Source organism: Calonectris borealis, chromosome 15 (assembly GCF_964195595.1).
Source record: "Calonectris borealis chromosome 15, bCalBor7.hap1.2, whole genome shotgun sequence".
NCBI lineage: Eukaryota > Metazoa > Chordata > Aves > Procellariiformes > Procellariidae > Calonectris > Calonectris borealis.
The window spans coordinates 22,828,979-22,849,751 of NC_134326.1; positions in this window are offsets into that span (position 1 = coordinate 22,828,979).

Below are 20,773 nucleotides of genomic sequence, written 5' to 3' on the forward strand. Positions count from 1 at the left end.
GTGAGGACTAAATAAGAACCTAGACCTCTACACTTTCTCCTGAATAGGAGGAAATCTGATGCTCTCAAAGGAGAAAATGTCTTAGACAATACATGCTTCACCTTTGCTTTGGTCCCACAGAAGCATTTCTCTTATTCCTGATCAGAGTAGTAAGCTCTTTTTTTGGCTAAAAGATAAGTACTGTGATTTTTCATTTTGAAGTCACTCTGGCTAAATATTCCATAGTGTTCTTTTTTACTGAACATAAAAAAAATCCACAGAAAATTAATTTTCTGTCTCTCTTTACTCAGCCATCCCTTCTGCTACTGTTGGACATCATTGAGAACAACTGCAAGAGAAACTGAGACTGCTTAGAGGATAGAAGGCATAACAGGATCTAAGAAGCAGCAAAGATAGATATATGACAGAATCAGACAGTGCTTTGAAAACCGAGTAGCTAGACCTGTACGAAGGAGAGAGAGAGACACACACTAGAACTCACTTATAAGGCTGCTTATAAAAACATAGTTTGGAAACAATGTCATTTTATGTCAGCAGCTGTGAGGATATGTTACTACAGACACATACTGTAGTCCCTATGTATGACAGACTATTAGTGCATCTCCATTGATTACACCAACTCAAAACATACGACTTGTAATCCGGTATGATGTGGAGAGAAATTCTCTGCCTTGGTCAGTTTTAACACTAATGATTTTTTATGGCAAAATACAGGATAAACAGTGTAAAGGTACTTCTACTCACAAACCCTGAAGATAGACCTCAAGATGTGGGGCTGGCTACAAGACTTCCGTCTTCCCATCAGCTGCCCTGAAAGAGACTCTCTTTAATCATTTGCCTCATTGCCTTCTACACAAAAACCCTTCTTGCTCCTCCTGGACATATGATTAAGTGGATACTTAAAACATGCTATAAAGTCATAACTGCCTGAAATTTTATCAGCCTACTCAGAAAACAGAAAAGAAAGACTTTCTCAGAAATGAACTCTGCAGGACTCTAAAAAGTACACCTGAACAGAAGGACATTAGCTTCTGCTCATCAATGTGCTATTGAAACAGAACTATTAGGACTGAGCAAAAAACCTGTTGCTATAATGTTTGATTCTTAGACATCTGGTGGTAACAACATAGACGTTAGGCAACTGCATTACTCTTCTCTCTGTCCTAAAAGTAGATGTCAAATACTGCAAGATTCTTTGTTGCTTCTCCAATGTAAAATGCATTTTATTAAACAGGAGTGATACCATCTTGCCTATTAAATGATTAGCTGCATGGGAAAAGAGTCTGACAGCACTTCTCAGAGAAACTGTCCTCTGGGTGACTACCTTTGGTATGACCCAGCTATACCCTTAGCTTGTCAGAAGCCATTTACATCAAATAACATCAAACTTTCTTTGAAAATAAAAAACAAAAGCCCTTCAAGAACCTGCTGTCCCAAAATGACAAATAAAAATGTAGACTAGAATGAAAAAGGATAAATATTTTATAAAAATAAGCATTTCATTAAGATTTCATACTTATCATTTCCTTTCCATTCTGGGAAAGGGGTTTTAATTAAAATATACAAGGCACAAGTGTAAGGTGAAAGGAAGAACTAATATCCTCAGGAGAAAAAAATAGAAGGGAGAAATCATTTCCTAGGGAAAATCTATGATCAAAGTAATGCCGTGCTGAAGATTTGACCCCTCAGATTTCCCCACTGATGACATTCCCACTCTAAAAAGGCACAAAGATCTCAGCACATTCCTCTAAGTGATATTAGAATTTTGTTGAATCTTTGTTTTCAAAATGTTGGGATCTATTTGCTGCAATCTTCAAAGCAGCTTGAAGTCGTTTTTATACCAGAGCAATGCCAGTCCCATGATTGAGCCCTTAGCTACATATGTCAATAACAAATGGCAGTTTACTGAATGGTAATCACTGATGATATTTACGAAAGGAATTGTGAGGATGTGGAGTTATGTTATAACTCAGAAGAAAATTGTTGAGATGAAGTGGGAGAACTACAAAATAGCAATGCTGGAAAATATAAGTCTCTACTATAAGTAGAGCTCTTCTTTCTATCCTTTTCTTAGCCCTGACTTTGCAGTGTATATTTATTTAGTAGAAATGTATTAAAAAGAACATTTATTCTGCAAATTCTTGTTATGCTTCTCAGCTATGCAGTTCTGACGAGGTAATTGTGTGGTGCCTTTATGATCATGTTTTCCTGACTTGTGTTTCCCCAAGTTCAGAGAAACAGTAACAGTTGAGATGAACGCACTGAAGAGGATGTGAGGTTGTTTCACAGATGCTACCTTGTTAATTTCCAGTGGTTCAGAGTCTAGAGCTGGCTCTTATGTAAAACAAACAGTTTCTTTTTGGAAGAGAAAAAAATTCCATGAAAATGTAGAACAGAGTTGGTGTAGATTATATAAACCACAAGATAAACAAATGGCCTAAGCCTATTCCATAACTGTATTTTTTGCTAGAAAGCTTTTGAACAATCGTAATCTCTTTGAAAATATCACTAAACCAAAGACTTGGAAGTCTATCCATGACAAAGTATTTTAACCAGTAGCACGTGGATTATAGTTTTGAAATTCATATAATAATAATCAGCTATAAAAACTATCTTCCAAATTCATTTTAGGTGCAAAGGTGGAATATATCTCATCTTTTGTAAGCAATAAAAAGAAAGGAAAAAGATCAGATGTGTTCTACAACAGACTCATCAGAAAAGTAGAAATAGTAAATCTAGGATCACTTCCTTGAAGGGATAAAAAAGTTTGGGAGGGAAATGGACTAAAAAAAGTATCTGTGAAACAGATGTGGCAGATTTCCATGAAAAGAAACTGAAAAGCACTAGGAAGTCCTGTTTCAAAGTAATTATTACAGAATGTATGAAACCTGCAGGTACTTCATTGTGCAGCATCCTTAAAAAAAGGCTGCATTTCAAACTTGATTCTGCAAATCTTTTCTTATACCTTGGACACAGATGTGTAAAAAGTAATGGAGTAAATTATGACTTGTCAATGCTTCCTTCAAATTTTACACCAGCAATAATTCCATAGCCCGTCATGAGTTAAGGGATTCAGAATTTGACTATGTCCTTCAATGCTGAATTATGATTAATAGATGTTTTTCATGTTCATATCCTTCAACCATGCAGTGGATTAACATATCAGAACATGAGACTAACTTCTGTCAGGTAACATATACTTCATGTTACCACAGAAAGTTACTGATACCAATTATCTGCTCCAAGAGCCCATCTCTATAAAAACTGAATCCAGCAAGATCTTTCAAGATAGTGAGCCAAAATGTATCCTAAAAAGTTAGCAAGTATTCCCCTAACAGAGTAATGTGCATTCTTCACATCATTCAGCAGTGACTAAAGGATGTTCTACCTTCAATTCTGAACACATTTTAATTTGCAATCTGTTTTGGAGAGACCTGTGTGTGATGAAAAAGGAGCTTGTTGCCCTTTTCAGTTTATAATGTCACCAGAAATTAAGTCTATTTAACAGATGTGGAATTCATCATTTCAGCCTTTAACTTGCATTAGAAAGTCACCTTTTTGATAACTGATCCCACTGTGTGTAGTATATACTGTGAGTATCAAAGGAATTCACATAAAAACGAGTTTTCTTCGAACAAAAAAGATGCACCTTCCCTATATTATAACTAAAGAGTGAAGTCTCCTAACACGACGTTTCTAAGCAGTTTATCAAAATAAAATCCTTGGAAACAAAATAAAGTGAAATAAAAAATAATTGCACTTTAAAACCTGGATCTTCAGTTGATCACAGTAACTCTGTTTTATCTGGCCCATCATGGCTCACTAGAGTTAACAGTAATCAGCCACCTCTCATAACCAAACATCATTTCAAGAGCCCATTTAAACATTTTAAGAGAGATGCCTAATAAATATTTAGGTCTTTTTCTCAGTATTCAAATGACTTTTACTCTGAGAAATTGCACACTAGATGACTTAGCGAAAGAAACTTGAATTCACAGTTTCCTGATAAGCAGGTACACCACAAACTAACTCCTGTCATTTCTCTCCCTCAGTTTCCCTCCTATGAATTAGGAAAAAATAGGAAGGAAACAGATTGATTATGTACAGTATTCTCAAATATTCAGGACCTTGATCCATGTATACATCATTTTTTCATCAAAAATATATTTTATACATATTTATTTTAATACATACAGCTGGTCTCTATGAGGAGTATCAATCTTACTCAAACCTGGTATCAATGCTACTGAATTTGATATGACCGCAGGCAGTTTCCCTCTTTTAAATTTACACAAATCCAAATGAGCGTTGCCTCATGAATACTCTCAAGTTCTTGCTACTTATCCCAACACAATAGAAAAACTGTTGAAAATTCTTTAAGAAGGACTATATGTTTCTCTGCAGACAAAGGAAGATCTAGACTAGACAATAACCCAAATTTTGTTGCAGATAGGAGTCTTAAAACACCCACTCATCACTCACTGACAAGGACAACAATTGTTTCCCTAGATTCCTTAAAAATAAGGTGGAACTCACATTACACTTCTTGTAACTGAAAATATTCCAGTAACATATAAGCTAACTGTGATTAAACTAATGTTGGTGTTCCAAATCAATTTCCCTTACACAAATTTACAATACAATAATTGATACAATAATTCATTAAGAAGCAGGTCTGATATATGAAATAATATTTACCTATAAGCTTTGGCAAAGATAACTTATCCTCAAATTCCAACAGCAAATTAGTTCCTTTCTCCTACTTCACTGGATTTCATTTACATATATACCAGGCCCTTTCATAATAATCATAACAATTCCGACAGCTTACTGAAACAAACATTAATTCAAAAGAAATACATCAACATGCATATCCTCAAACTGAACAGGGGAAAGAACAAAAATGAGTGCACGTCAATTCCCACACACTTACAAATTTCCATATTTGTGAAACTCTGAAAATAAACTAAAAATAAATATTTTAGACTTTCATAAGAAACCAGGAGGCAATTCCAAAAAAGTACTCATGACTTTTCCAGACAAATGAGAATACTACTTACCTGATTTTTCACCATTCCCTTTTTTATTTTTTTCCTTTTCGAATAAAAGGAAACACGAACAGAAAAAGGCTTGATCCTACTCTCTTTACATCAGTTTCAGAGTACTGTGTCAACTGTCTTTAGTGGAGGGACTTTAACAGCATCACGGTACCATAGCACATGTCTAACTCAGCTTCAGTCAAATTGTTCATTTACTTCAAGTTAGGGACAAACTTAAGCGCTGGGGATCTACAGTAAGAAGAAAGCGAGACTCGGTTCTAAACCTAAAGATGAGTTCATCTTAAGGAAACTCCATGAGAGTCATCAACATGTCAAGCTCATAATTCTTTTTCTTCTGTGTCCTGTGATCATTTTGTTTTAACAAATTTGAAAGAAATAGTAGTAGGAGCTAGGCAGCTCTCCACCTGGAGTAAGTTGGACAGCTCCACTGAAATCAGTGGATTAGACTTCCAGCTAACATAAATATCTCTGGGACTACTGAACTTAATCACGAGACCACTAGTTGGAGTAAATTCATATACTCCTACTAAAATCAATGGTGTTACTTTGATTTACAGCCACTGAAGAAGTGGTGCCATGTTATATACCAAATAAAATAGAAAAATCGGATATATTTGTAGGAAATCGCTGGGAAGGGAGCCATAGGACTTTGGTTTTTAACATGGAATACAGAGTGGGATTGATTTTGACTTAGTCCTTTTCTCAGGCTCAAGGACCAATGAAATGATGGGCCTTTTTGCCTAAAACTGTCTCCAAAGTCAAAGCTTGCATAACATGAAGATACTATAGGCATTCATATCAGCTCTATACTAAGCTAGGAGGTCAATCTCTACGTGACACCTGTGCAGTTAGGAGGGAGAGAGCACAAAATCCTGAGGGCAGCTCAGAGCAGGAGTCTGGTGCTAACTAGGCTTTAACCCTCTGGAGGAGGAAATGCCCCTCTCTTGCCCTGCTCCCTTTTCCTTCATGACTGTGAGATTGTAAAAAGGTGTGAAAGCTACTCCTAAGCTCTTGGGTGTACACTTCTGTGCCCTTTCTAGTTACCCAACCCTCCTGTAAGGAGTTATACAAGATGTTAGTGACAGGGACTCTATCATACCAGCCTAAAGCATACATTAGAGGGTTTATGAACTATTTTTCATAGCCCAGTAATTTAGTATAGACAGGAACTGAGTGTTGCAGCTGTACATAAACCACAAATATGATACCTCCACAGTCTCTCTCATTACTTGCCCCAGTTTTTCCCAGCTCAGTCAAAACCACACCATTCTTCCCATTGCCTACCTGTTGTAACCACCTGTGCCTCACCCCTTTACTCTCTCCAAAGTAGCAAAGGGAGAAAAGGGTACAGTTGCTCTTAGCAGTGATACTACTCCTTTTTCTCATTCCAGCTAGGTCATTCTGTACCTGCCACCATGTCTGTTGCTCTGACTTCTTTGTGCCTAGCACAGAAATTTTGTTATAATCCTGTAAGATGTGCCTTTCCTCAAGGTTTTTCGTTTTCTGATTTACCAGAGTATTTTCAGATTCCCAGAAACTGTTATAATGATTGGAATGCCTGGCAAAAATCCAGTATTTCCTCAACAATTTATCTTTTATATCTTTTGCTGTTTACTTCTCTGGAAAAAGAAGAAAGTATGATTGGTGTTCAGGTTACCAATTAGTTAATAATTGTCACTTTTCTTCTCAGACAAGTTAAGTGTGAAAACATCTCTTCTTATAAAAATCAAGCTCTACTTGAATCATTTTTCCAGAATAATAGTAAGGTTTGTATATACACATTACTGTGATAATGTCAAAGTTCAATCATACGCAGAGTTTATTAGATTTTGTTTTATTCTTTTCTTTGAATTATTCATTGACTATCTATAATTTCCCAAAGAATAATTTCATAAAGTGCTGCAGCAATAAAACTCTCCATATATAGCACACCAATGTGGATGGTATTTACGATGTACTCAAAGAAAGATTAGCCTGTTACATTAATCATGTAAAAGTACTGAAAAATTATATTTAATTATTTCTATTTGAAAATAAAACTGCTCAGAGCTTTAAAACCTGCATGAAACCTAGAATTAAAGTTCATACATCATTTCCTGCAACAATATAAATAATTATTCAATACTTCCAGGTTTGTCTGGTGTTCAGTAATCTCTCATCTCATTTTCTCTGAATTGTGAGTTGTATTTAATTTTTTTAATTTAGTAGTTTTTGCTTAGAACATTCCAGATTTAATAAAGAGAAACAGTAAGATATATAAGGCCCTATCCTTTGGTCAAGACAAGCTGAACAGCAAGACGTCTCCTTCCTGAAACCCAGTTCTGATTCTGAGGACCACCAGACCAGCTGACCCCCAGCTGACCACTAACTCAGCTTCAAGCACCTTCTGTGCTTATCCCAGCCTCTGTGACAAGCGGAGGTACCCTTGCAGCATTTGTGCTGGCATGCTAGGGTGGGAACACAGTGGTTTTTTAGAGTACCACAAATTTCCTTCAGGACCATGTGTAAGGACAACTGTTCATTCAGTGACTGGATGAAGGAAGCAAAGATGTGGCCTACTAGAGTTTATCACTAAAAGTGTAGTGACACTGGAATTGTAAGCGGCATTAGTAAGATTAGTAAATTCTTTTGAATGCCAGCTAGTTAGAGAATTAATTTTTCCCTGTATTTGACTTCTGAGAGCACAAACCACACTGTGTTTCAATTTGATCTGTCTGACAATTAAACTTCCCAGGCTTTGCTATACTCTGCCTGTACAAAGTCAAGAGAAAGTCAAGTCTGAAGACACAACCTGCTCTTCAATAGGCCAAAAAGCAAAAGTTCTACCTAGTACTTCTGACAGGCTCACATGCACTGTAAGCCAAATCATGCTAACATCTTTCAGATGTTTGAAAAGCTAAATATGGTATACCAATATGCCTAGTTTGTGGCATATGAAATCAAACGGAAAATGAGTGGGCGTGATTCCTAATGAATCAGAATTTATTGTCACAGAGCTTTACCTGTGTCATGACTGCAGGAACATTCCATAAAGTCAATTCTTGAAAAGCTGGAATCTGCAAATAAACAAACGTGTACTTAATTAGAAAATAAATCTATGAAACTATAACAATGCCTTTATGAACTCTAACAAGCAAAGTATGTGTGTGTATAGAATATATAAACTTACACATATAAATCAAATCTTTTTTCAGAATTTTAGGGTCTCTGAAAAGGAAACAAAGAATAAACAATTGGTATAATACTAACAAGCTCAGCTTTTAGCTTTGAACATTAATAACTTATTTGAAATAGCTCAGCCTCCTGTATATAAGCCACTCTGGAGTGTTTCAGCTGATTTTGATTCTCTTCGTGCAGAAACCTTTTAGCTAATCATTTTCATCTCTGTGTGTCAATAGATCTTGCATCTCTAGGGCAATGACTTTTAGTCAGCAAATGTTAAGCAGAAATAAAACCACCCAGAACAATCTAAGCATGAGAATTTCCATAAGAATTTAGCAATATATTGATCCACTTCTCCCCCTTCTGCCTTTTCATTACCATGTCACTTTCACCTCCTGAATTCAATAAGATAAAAATCTAAAACAGCATGTGACTTATGGGCTTTAGCCAACCCTACTAAAATTATTTTTGAATGGCTTCTTCACCAACAGCAAACTCAAAAACAGGTTTTATAACACTAAAGGTGCTAGAAAATGGTTAATAAACTATTCTTGAAGGGAGGCAGTCACAGACTACAACTGAATGACCTCTTCTATAAATACAGACAGAATAAAAAGCAGAAATAAGAAGATAAAAAAGTAATATATGCAATAGTAGGAAAACAAAGCCTGTAATGAAAAGCCATGTTTCTACGGATTTCTAAATGTAATACATTATTACATGCCCTACATTTCCTCTTCCTTGGAAGCCAGTTGACAAAGTATTTACATTTTACATTGTTCCTTAAATAAAGTAAAATTAAGTTAATGTAACTCTTGTGTAATTATTTATAAGCATCTACCACCTAAGAGCCACTTGAATGTGCCAAATCACACTTCCTGCACACCAGTTGAACAAATACTATTTCCATTCCCCTAATATTTATCAGTGAGAACCAGAAGATAATCAATAGTCACAAAAAAATTGATGGAAAACCCATCCTACCATTAAAAATGGTCATTGAAAAACTTCTCACTGGTCTTATTTTCAAAGTTTGAATTCTAGCACAAACAGATGGTAGAGATATTATGCCTCTTCAGTCCTAACATGAGTATGATAAACAGTGATGAGCATCAAATCTTCTCTAAGTTCACAACGTAGGTAATTGTCTAACAATAACTCTATGGTCATCATGACAACTGATGAATGTCCATCAACATTTCATAGACATTTATTCTTATAGCATCCTGTGAGAGGCTGAGACACAGATCAGTGAATGTGCCAGCACATTTGGGAAAATCACCATGCATACAACACTATGCTCTCATCAAAACCTATTGAGTACAGTTGAATTAATGTACAGTTGAACTAAGAGTGACTGCCAGAGGAATTACAGTATTTACTGTATAGTGCCACAGAATGAGCTGTTAAAATTTTTAAAATAATGTTTACTGATAAAAATGTATTATAAATTAATTTGAATCACTGCCTTAGCAACAAAAATTTCATAGAAGTCAGCATATCTATCTTCTTTTCTTGTTTCTATTTCCCACCATTAAAATAAATCATGTTATCCAATTATATAGGAAGCATTTAAGAAAGGTATTATTTTCTTTAAAAAAAAAACATATTTAATCATTTTAATCAGCACATGAAGTCTGATCCAGATAAATAGAACTTAAAGACTACAAGATCAACAATCTTTTTTAACCTCTCAATTAGAAACCCATAATCTAAGCAAGGTGGTGTCTTTTACCATATATTTTTGGCTTATAACTACCTCTGGTTTATAACCAATTTTCTTTTGTCAAAACTGTTATTCAAACTATATAAACCTCAAAAAAATAAGTGAAGTGCAAGCTGTATTTCTTTATCTAATATATAGTACAGACAACCAAATATTACATACATAATTGTATCTAATGTGTTGGCTAACTCATCGCTTGTGGTTTGTAAGATTGCAATCTTGCAGACTGATGTGGTTAATTGTCCTAGTTTCGGCATTAATTTTAAAGCACTGTACCATTTTGTTGTCATTGTGAAAAGGAAGCACAGATAAAACAAATAGTTAATAGAGCCACACAAATGGGCCACTCTACAGCTGATGCAACTGCTGGTTCGAGGGAAGTCAGTGGAATTGGGCTGGTTGAGTTGAACTGAAGATCTGTCCCAAGGCACATGCTATCAATTTCAGCGGAGTGACAGGGACTGGCGTTAGCTAGAATCTGGTCACAAGAATACAATGCAGTCATTAGTTTAATTAAGTTTAAATTCTGTAAGTCTAAGAAGTTGCATTCCTTTACAACAGTGTTACACTGTCCATAAACCTGTTGCATTAACTTTCTCTGAGCCACCTCTATTGCATTCTCCTGATTACTTCCATAGAACAGGGATTGCTGATGATGCATATCAATAGCATATTAGAGAAAAACACATCTATTTCAGTTCTACCAAGTATCAATAAAACAGACAGCTTTCCCGCAAATATCTGTTTGGAAAGCATAGTAGTGATCCTAGCTATATTATGACTGACAGCAAGCACAGACTGCTTGAAGAAAATGAAAATATCTTGGTATTTACCGAAGTCAATAGGGAGTAATCTATACTGTTAAATATTGGATAAGTATTAGTGTTTGATCCTCACGGAAGATTCATTTTTAGACAATAACAATGTTCACGGGTCCATTCTTTACTAATTCTGTTCAAATAAATAGTTGTTTGCAACTGTCTGCAATTAAGAAAAGCATGACTAATGACTGCAGCGAGACCTTCTTCATACAACTCATGTAGCCATTAATAAAGGCATACATTCTCCTTTGATAATCACCCTTAATTACACTCCTGACTTGCATAGTTCAAAAGTGTTTGAAAGTTTGTTCAGGAATTCTTGCAAAATTCAAGCGTTACAGCTACTCTAATAATCTAAGAAAATTAAACATTGTACTGGTGCTGGCTCAGGTATATTTCTAACCCCTCTGTGAGCTCATTCAGTTCAGCCAGTGGCAGGAAACTAAGCCAGGCAAAAAAAAAATGAGGAGTAGTCAAAGCCAGCACTAAGGACAGCAGCATGAAATTCCAAGAGGCATTAAGAGCCACGATTTCTGCTGAAGGACATTTGAACAGCTGGCTGATGGCACAAAATATCACATAGAGGATATTAACTTTCAGACTAAAATTCAAAAGACTGTTTATATCATCCTCCCTTCACCCTCGTAAGTCATCTGGTCCTGCCATATCTACCAAAGTCTTTTTTTTTTTTAAAACACGAAACCATTTTAATAGAGCAAGGTTAGAGAGTTACTATATATGCTATTGACGTACATGAACTCTTCCTCTGGGCTTTTCTCAGATTTGGACTACCAGCGTCTTGTCAAGCTTGTTCCTAGCTTCCTTTTCCATGAACTTGTCCTTTTCTCTTCTCCTCTTCATTGTGATCTCATACAGGGACCCCTCTTGCCAACCCTCCCTTCCCACTAATAACATTCCAATATCGATTTGTTGTAATGGTTTTCAGCTTTCTTCCATATATAGAAACATTTCACAATGGAGGTGTAGACTCCAATAGAATGAGTTTCAACATAGCTACAACAGGTTGTTTTTGTCGATTCTTAGAATAGTCCACAGAAAACTAAGAGTCCACGCACTACCAAGTGAAACTACTGAGCTACAATACTGACACAGAGATACAAAACCACAAAAAGTATTTATCACACAATTTCATTTTCTCATCAAGAATCAATTGCCTTCTCTTGCCTCTTCCCCTGACAATGGAAATGGCAAGGGAGAAATGCACCAAGGGAGGTTTAGACTGGACATTAGGAGAAATTTTTTTACTGAAAAGAGTGATCAGGCCTTGGAACAGGCTGCCCAGGGAAGTGGTTGAGTCACCATCCCTGGGGGTATTTAAAAGACGTGTAGATGAGGCACTTAGGGACATGGTGTAGTGGGTATGGTGGTATTGGGTTGACAGTTGGACTCGATGATCTTAGAGGTCTTTTCCAACCTTAATGATTCTATGATTCTATATTTTCCAACTTCTGTGATATGAGATTTCAGCTTTGGTTTTCATAACACTGGAAGTGTCAGGAAGAAAGATACAGATTCTAGTATCCCAATAATTTTTTATAACACAGGTGATGTGGTGCCAATAAAATTACAACAGAAGTACGTGATAACATGTAACATGGCTGTCTCAAATAAAAGCTAAACTCATCTCAGAGTTCTGAGTGCCTTAAGTATTTTTCAAGGTCACACTGTAAATTCACAAATTTTACCATAATAAAACTCCAAATAATTTGAAGTTTGATGCAGAGTATTTCACAGATTGCTACCATAATGTCCTCATATAACAAAGGGAAATTGTGTAATTAGTCGTGACAATGGACTTCTTAAAAATTTAAATTTAGCTACAGTTTCAGCAAGAGAGTCTGCACTTTATTAGCTGCAGTTCAGATGCATAAGCTACAAAGTCTGCTTGTTCACTCTGTGCGTGCCCCTTCTAAGATCAGGAAAAGGAACAATCTAATTAGAAATAATCCTGCCAAGAACAAATATCAAAGAAGAAAAGCTAGAAGAAATAGCTTTTTTTTTCCCCCAGTTGCCAGATGGGTCCGGTAACTATGATGTGGACTGTGGTCTTGTCTCAAGCAAAGGATAATGCATTACTCCATTTCACAACTATTTGTTTATTATATCTTTTAAAAATATTGTGATATTTTCTAAACATAATGGGGCCTGCACAAAATCTGCTGATTGTTAAAAAAAACAGGATACAGTTTCAATGCACAGAATATATCGAACACTAAGTAAACCAAGCTGCAGAGAAAAAACAAGCTTTGGTTTAGGTAATGTTGTTGCCTAATCTCTAACTCTCATAATGGGAAATAAAGTGCCTTTTATAAGGCTCTAGTCCCTCCAGAGTTATTTGGTAATAATGACTTAATAGGCAAAGTTTGAAAGTAAAGCCAATTTTTAAGCGAGCCAGAATCACAGCTCTTTGGAGATTATCACTGGAAATCAAAGTCAGCAACAAATACCCAGAGCCGAACAGAGAATGTCAGGGTTGTTTTCTTAGTTTATAGAAGCTTCTGAGTTTTATATGGTCTCCCTGCTAATTAAGATTCAATATACCAGTTAGCTGTGATCTTTGGTGTCTTCCACTCCTGAATAATATTTTCTGACATTTAAGTCAAGCTAAATCTGAGTGTCTTAGTGACAGTAATGAACTGTATGCTCACAACTATATTAAAATAAGGTTTCCTAGGTTGGGTTTCCTAAGTTTCTTTGCAAATGTGGAGGTAGCAGTGGATTGAGCTCTTTCTAAGATAATCCCATGCCTTGTTACAACATCTTAAAATTAAGATAAAAGTTGAATGTATCAGGGTAAACAAAAATGTAAAACCTCGTAAAATCTGTATTTGATTTCCTCTTTTACAACTTAGAGTTTCTGCAAGTAGTACAAAATAGATTTTGCCCTTTTCAAGACTGAAAGGTCTGGGAATTTTGAGAGACAAAAACTCAGTCCAGCAAAAGCTGCTACTTCTATAAAGGCATAGTTCCTATTTCCTATTATTATCATTAAAAAACCATAACATCAGATTCTTTCTTTTGTCCTTTATAATTCAGCATATTATTCAGAAATACCTCAGAGAAACCGGTATATGAGAGATTCTCAGGTATTGAAAAAGAGACCACTGCTTTTAAATTCTTATGTTAGGCTGGTAGTAAAAGGTAGGAAAAATGTGCCAAGTAAAAAGAAGCCACAAAAACTGTCACATCACTGTATTAATTTTTCCAACAAAATATAAGCCATTGAATTGCAAACTCAGGAATAACAACTTACTCAGCAAATGCGTAGGCCTACCTGCCAGCTATGGAGTCACAGCAGAGTGTCGATGCCACTGTTTCTCACAGCAGCTGAATTTTCATCAAACTCTGCAGTATAGCAGGTAGGAAACTATCTCAGTCAAAGGAAAAAAACAAGTATATCTGTGTATACAGTGATATGCAAATCAGACTGTTCATTAACAGGTCTAACCAGCTATGCAGAATGAGAACTAATCAAAAAACTGGGAACATGGCATTTCTGCAGAAGCCTAATTTTTTTGTGTCACCAAGGGTCAAATTCTGCCTATTTTATTCCTAAGCAAGATCACTCAAATCAGTGAAATTAAGCATATGCTAAAGTTAAGTATATCATTAAGTGCCACCTCTAGAAGGCTGCTTTCTCAAACTGAAGCAAATACAGAAGATGTGCTTGCCAGCTTGCATGATTCACAAAGATTAGATTATTGTATTGATGGTCTTCTAAAAAAAGAGAAGAAAAATGTAAAATCCAACTAATTAATATTTGACATGTTTTAAAAATAATGCATATGGGAAAATTAAAAAGTTTTTTAAATTGTGAGAGGGAGAGACTTCCTAAAAAATAAAAAGGATTGCACTTAGATTTTTAATTTAATAACAAGAATTCCTGCTCTGCAATTGAAGTGATTTGTAATTTCCCATGGAGAGAAAAGACCCCTCTCGCAATTACACGTTTTCATCCTTGCACTGACTTTGCCACTCATCTGACCCTTAGCGAGTTCATTCAACTCTCCAAACTAGCAGAAAAATACTGAGGTTTTTAGGGGGGGTTAGTTTTCTACTCATTTAGTCAGATGAATCAGCTCATGGTAGTGTCAGATGAGTACCTGAGCCAACAAAAGGAAGATGAAGGGAGGAGCATGCTGCTGCGAGTAAGGGGGGAAAAGAGGGGTAAGAAGTGACATTGCCCTCTTGGAGGTTGTGAGCTACTATACTGACTCAGACATAATGCAAGTTTTAATACAAAAGATGAACTCCCATTAACCTATCAGGAAAACATCTGAGGATATTTTGTTTCTTACAATTGGTTATCAGCCCTAATTCCATCTCTGCTTACTATGGTCCCTAAGAACAGTGCATGTTATATTTGATCACACTCCACTTTTCCACTACTAGCACCTATGTGCTCCACATCTGCCCTGACAATAAAGGTTTTCTGGAATTTTGAATAGAAGTAACAATAAGACTCAGGACTATGATAATGAAGAAGGTCCCTATCCTGAGGAAACTTCCCAAAGCAAATTCTTACCAGCTTTCTGTGGCTTCTGTCCTGTTCATGAGTATAAATTAATGTTACTTCACAGAGATTCAGATGTCCTATCAATTATTCACTGCAGAGATTGAAATTTTGATTAGCAAGATCTAAAATCACTTAGTCACATTATGGTTTTTTGTTTCCTTCTCTAAAAGCAGGGATCATATCTTTAATTAATGCCAGTGAAATTCATCTTCATGAAGCAATATAAATTTTAGCTAAGAAAGCAATGTGATCATGACAGCATCAACTCTGCTCACATAGGGAACATAAAGGAGGAAGATAGATACAAAAAACAGAATTGAGAACGGAGTACTCTGAGGCCCAAAGTTCAGATCTAGGCACTACCTCCAGTCTATCACAAGACTGGTTTTAATAAATTTCAGAGACACTTTAGCTACAAAGCAAGTATTTTCCTTTGGACTCTGTGCTTAGTGCACCTCAGAGCTGCTCTAGAAGTAAAACTTTACGTAATGAGTAAAATCAGAAATCAAACAGCTCACTGCTCTGATTCTGATCTAAAATTGAATTTAAAAAGAGGTTGGCTAATCAGGAAGCTCTACAGAGTGTCACAGTCAAATGAAAAGAGATCTGTATCAGAAATTATTTTTAAAAATAATTAATTTGCCACCTTCCATAGTTCCATTATTTTTTGTATCTGCACTAACCGGACACTAACCTGAAAAAAAAGCTGGTTTTATGCTAAAATTGTGGCAATGCCTATATTAGGAATCCAACTGGATTTTCTTTAATTGGGTTTTATAAAATATGGGCATAATGCTGAGAAAACGTAATAAGTCAGTCATATAAGGAAAAAAGATTAGAACTTTCCTCTCTTATCATACAGTCCTAGTCCTCTACAATTGCATTATGAAAAAGTTGCAATATGTTCAAAATCCTCTCTCACATCCAGTCTGTTCAGGACAAAATTTTGCTGTCTTTCCTTTCCTTCCTCTTTCTTATTTTGGGATCCATCATACCTACATCATTTCTCAAGCATATATGGATTTTGCAGCTCAGCCTCTACAAATAACAAACAACTACGATACTTTACTTTCAAAGACATGTCATGAGCTGAAGTTAAAAGCCTGTGGCAAATTTAGCTGGTTTTGTTAATGAAAATTCATAGCTTTCACTGTGAAACATTTTCTCTACGACCAGACATAAAAGTAACCTTAACTGGAAGCACTCCAATTCAACAGCAGCACTTTACAATTTTTTTTTTTTTAAACAGTAGCATTAAATATATATCTACTTACCCAAACCACTTAGCTCTGATTGTGCCAGGCATGATATATGCATTTAGTAATACAATAAGAAGTCCCTATTCCAAACAGCATGCAGTCTAAGTAAACAAAATGAAGGAAGATAGTGACTGTTTTGTAGAAAGAAAACTAAGGCAAAGTTCTGAATCATAAACAATATAAGTATTAGGACATAAATAAACTACCACAGATCTGGGAATAGAACAAAGATCTTTTAAGTCCCTCTCCAGCATAAGGCTTCTCCTTATGAGTAAAATGCAGTATGACTTAGTATTGAACTGTGAAGTTTTTTAATCAAGTAGTATTTGTCTTACTAATAAATATAACACTTTCTCCAAAAAGCAAAACCAACTACTTTTCTGACACCATGCAACCCTTTAGTGACTTTTCAATTTACAACTAAAATGCAACCAGCTGTGACTGCCTTTATATCCCCTTTACTCATCTTTTTCAGCAGCATATCCAGATTTTCTCCTTCACCTGAAACTACTTGTGGATTTTTCAGAAACAAAGAAAACATTAATAGTAAAACTGAGATTTGCACATCCTGGGAGCAGACGCGTGACTGGCAAGAACCATCATATTTGGAACATTTGGAGATGCACCTGAAATGCCACCCTTTTTTAAGAGTTCCAAGACAGCAGCGGTAACACACCTATACAATACTGTGAAACAAAAGAGATCTTTTCCTTCATTATTTACAGACTGCATATGGCAACCTTGAAATGGTTAAAGACCAAAGTAAGGCCTCAGTATTACATGAAAGTTAGCGCCTTGGGTGGCCTTATGCCATTATAAAGCATTGACTCAAGGGAGATCAATACCAACATATCCTGGCAGTACTGGAGTTTGGAGCTTATGAAATCTGACAAGATCACAGCCTGAAATGGTAATTGGCAGAGAATGACAGGACTTTTTATTGCTCTTATTATACTTAAAAAATAAATGTTTGGTTTATGTTTATTGGAAAAACAACAAAACTGTTTAACTTCAGCCTTTACTACTATTTTCGGGCCTCGCATTTTTCTTCCTTGCTTCAGTCAATAGGGCCATCTCCAAATGAGGGTTTGGGGGTTTTGTTTTGGTTTTTAAAAGAGGGAGATTATTCAAATGCAGGAATAGAACATTTTGCTACAGTTACTAATACCATATTTCCAAGCAGCAGTCAGTGCAATGTGTAAAATCTTCTGGAATTAACAGAACGAAGAGGAAAAGGAAAGATGGCAGGAACTGCATCTTAACAGCTGGATGCCAATTACTACTCTCTGTTAAGAAAACACAGCCATCTACCAGAGGTGTCTTTGTCTCCCCACTTGCACAAAGTGGCAATTCAATTAGAGATCTCTTCCTTTCACACAGCTCAAAATTTTAATCAAGTTTCACTAAAAAGATTAATGTTCTCCACTTCATTTCATTTAAGCCATTATTACGCTTCTTTATTGCCACCCTAGTTTTTATAAATTATGGCTCTTTCACCATTTGATAAATTCTGTAACTTTCATCTTTGTGTGCTTTTAAAGGTCATCCCTAAGAAGGAGGTCTTCTGTATAAAAAGGAACTCTCTTGATCACGTGAGATAGTTACATGAGGTGAGGTGTCAATAGAAACTTGCCATGGTATGCACTTCTAGTTAATGCCACCTGCAGCACACTAAATGTATTTGGCATTATTAGGCCCTTCTATTTTTTTTCTAGCTGAAAAATTTGTAATGATTCCTTGGTTGCTCTGTTTCTCAGGATTTAAGGAAGGAAGTTACATATGCCCGTATGACAATATCACCAGCATTCAAGGTTAAAAGTGTAAGTCAGGAACAGTACCCACTGAGGATTTAAATAGAATAAATTTGGAAAAATAATCATTTGAAGGCTTCTGGGGAGGTTCTGCTTTTGGGCATAAAAGCCTTCAGTCTACACTCAGATCATGTTTTCTCTTTATTCTCCTTACCTAAAGATGGCTACTTCAGATGCAACTCCTAATCACAAAGTCCCTAATCCAATGATTACTAGAAGCTTTTGGGATTTACCAAGGCAATGATTCCTTTTTTTAATTCTGGTCCTTTGTTCCCTGTGCATTTACTGCTGGTATGATGCCAGGAGCCCCTATGATTGACAAAAGATGGAAAGAAGGATGTTTAAGACAAAGCACTCCAGTAGTAAATCTGTCATCCGTTTTGCTAATCTGCCATGTGGAGCCTCTGCGAAGAACTCGGGGCAGGCAGAAAACTGGGGGTTGAACAGGACATCTATATAGCAGGCAATTCTTCCAACACACAATTTGGAAAATATGAGCTGTTTCAGTGCATTAAATCAGCATAAAAACTATTCACTTTTGTTGTATTAGTTTTCTGCCAACTCAGTGCACTGAAATAGCTCAGCAACCCAATGACCACAGGAGTCGGGGAAAGGCTTTGGCCAGAGGCAAGAGATAGCAACAAGGCAGCCAGCAGTTAGATTGCCTTAGGCTGCTAGAGAGCTACAGTCTTAATTTCCTGTTGTTTTTTACCTTTGATTGGCTTATCAAGAGGTCAGATGGGGAGCAGTGCTGTTGTAAGGAAATGGGAACACACAGCAGCACTCCAGTGGCCCAGCTTAGCTTAGTTTAAACCACTTGAATCACTAGTGTCCTCCGTTTTTCAGTTCTGTTTCTGAAGGTGAGATGCTTACATATGATTAATTACCTCAAATGGAGTAGCGAAGATATTTCTAAAGGATTGTTGGTGAGAGATCACTAACCAATCTCACTGTTAATGTCTAACCTGCCTGCTCAAGTTTCCATCTTATTCTTGAAGCACGGAAAGGCCTTAAGAGAAATTAGCTTAACTTGTAATGTGAGGGGAACTGGTAACAGAGAAAGTGAAGCCAACTGAGCTACATACTTGCACTATCCAAAAGCTTAGGTTTCCCTTTGAGTCTGTCAATAACTAAGGTGCTTTTGCACATCTGTAAAACACCTAGTTCATTTTTTCCCTTTTTCCCCCATAAAAATTCCTACTGAATCAAAGAGTCTGGGAGTTATCCTTAAGTGTGGCAACCAACTATCAGTTACAGCTCTGCAAGGATAAAAGCTCTGAGGAAAGAAAGGAAAGGAGGGAGAGAACATATTGTTTCTATTTAAAACAAAACAAAAAATCTAGCTAGAGATTTATTGACTTCGCTTTCAGTTTAGGCTCTCTAGATATCTTACTAATGAGTATGCAGTGTCATTCACAAAGCAATCAGAAAACTGAGAAAATCAAAGGCAACAAAAAAGCCAGGAAATTGCACTTCTCACACTACCTGTTGCAATCTTTTTCAACTGTTTGTTTGCTGCATCTTACAGATGTGACTCAGTTATAAGACCTTAATTATTTGTGGAGAAGACTTAGGCAGTTTGTGCCACATTCTGCCCCCAGGTGCACAAGCTCGGTGTCACCAGAATTGTATGCAAGCATCTGAATGTTCTTTAGTATCTTAAATGGAAAAGATTCTTTTAGTATTATTCCTGTTGAAGAAGAAACTTACCACTTAAATATGTTGTAGGAAACTTAATATCCTTTGCCTAATTTCTCTTTTTTCCTTTTTTCCTGGAGCAGCAAAACACACTGTTATCTGATATACGCAGTACTTTGCAAACATTTAAACTCCTCTAGAACTCTGCCATTCTTACAATATCATTATTTAGTAACTTTAAAATAATTTTGCATACATTTCTATTGCATCTGGCGAACTTGCAAATTTACAAAGCTTTTCAGAAAATTACTGTGTAGCCTAGAACAACCAAACTTGTGTCTGCGGTTGGGCAGGAACAGAAGGAGAGAAACCTGGAAGTGTAACTGGATGCCAAAAGGGTACTTGGCAGAAAAAAATACTGGGAACCGTTCACCACAGATAAAGTGATCATCTCACAATTTTTTGTAGCCATGATATAGCAAATCATGCCACGTTATTGGACGGGGGGCGAAATTCTCTCTTAAGTAGAAGTCCAAATTTTTTTCAACCTTTGTGGATAATAGATTAAATTTTTAATGAACTTCCAATATTTTCTTTTAAAATATATGACTAAAATAACTAACAATGTTTTTGTGTAGCATAAAGGTGTTTTTCTAGGCTTGTCTAGGGACTATACAATGTATTTCATTGGCTTATCATAGAATATCTAACAACATTTTCTTCTGCAATTTGCAACATTTCTGTTACATTAATAGAACA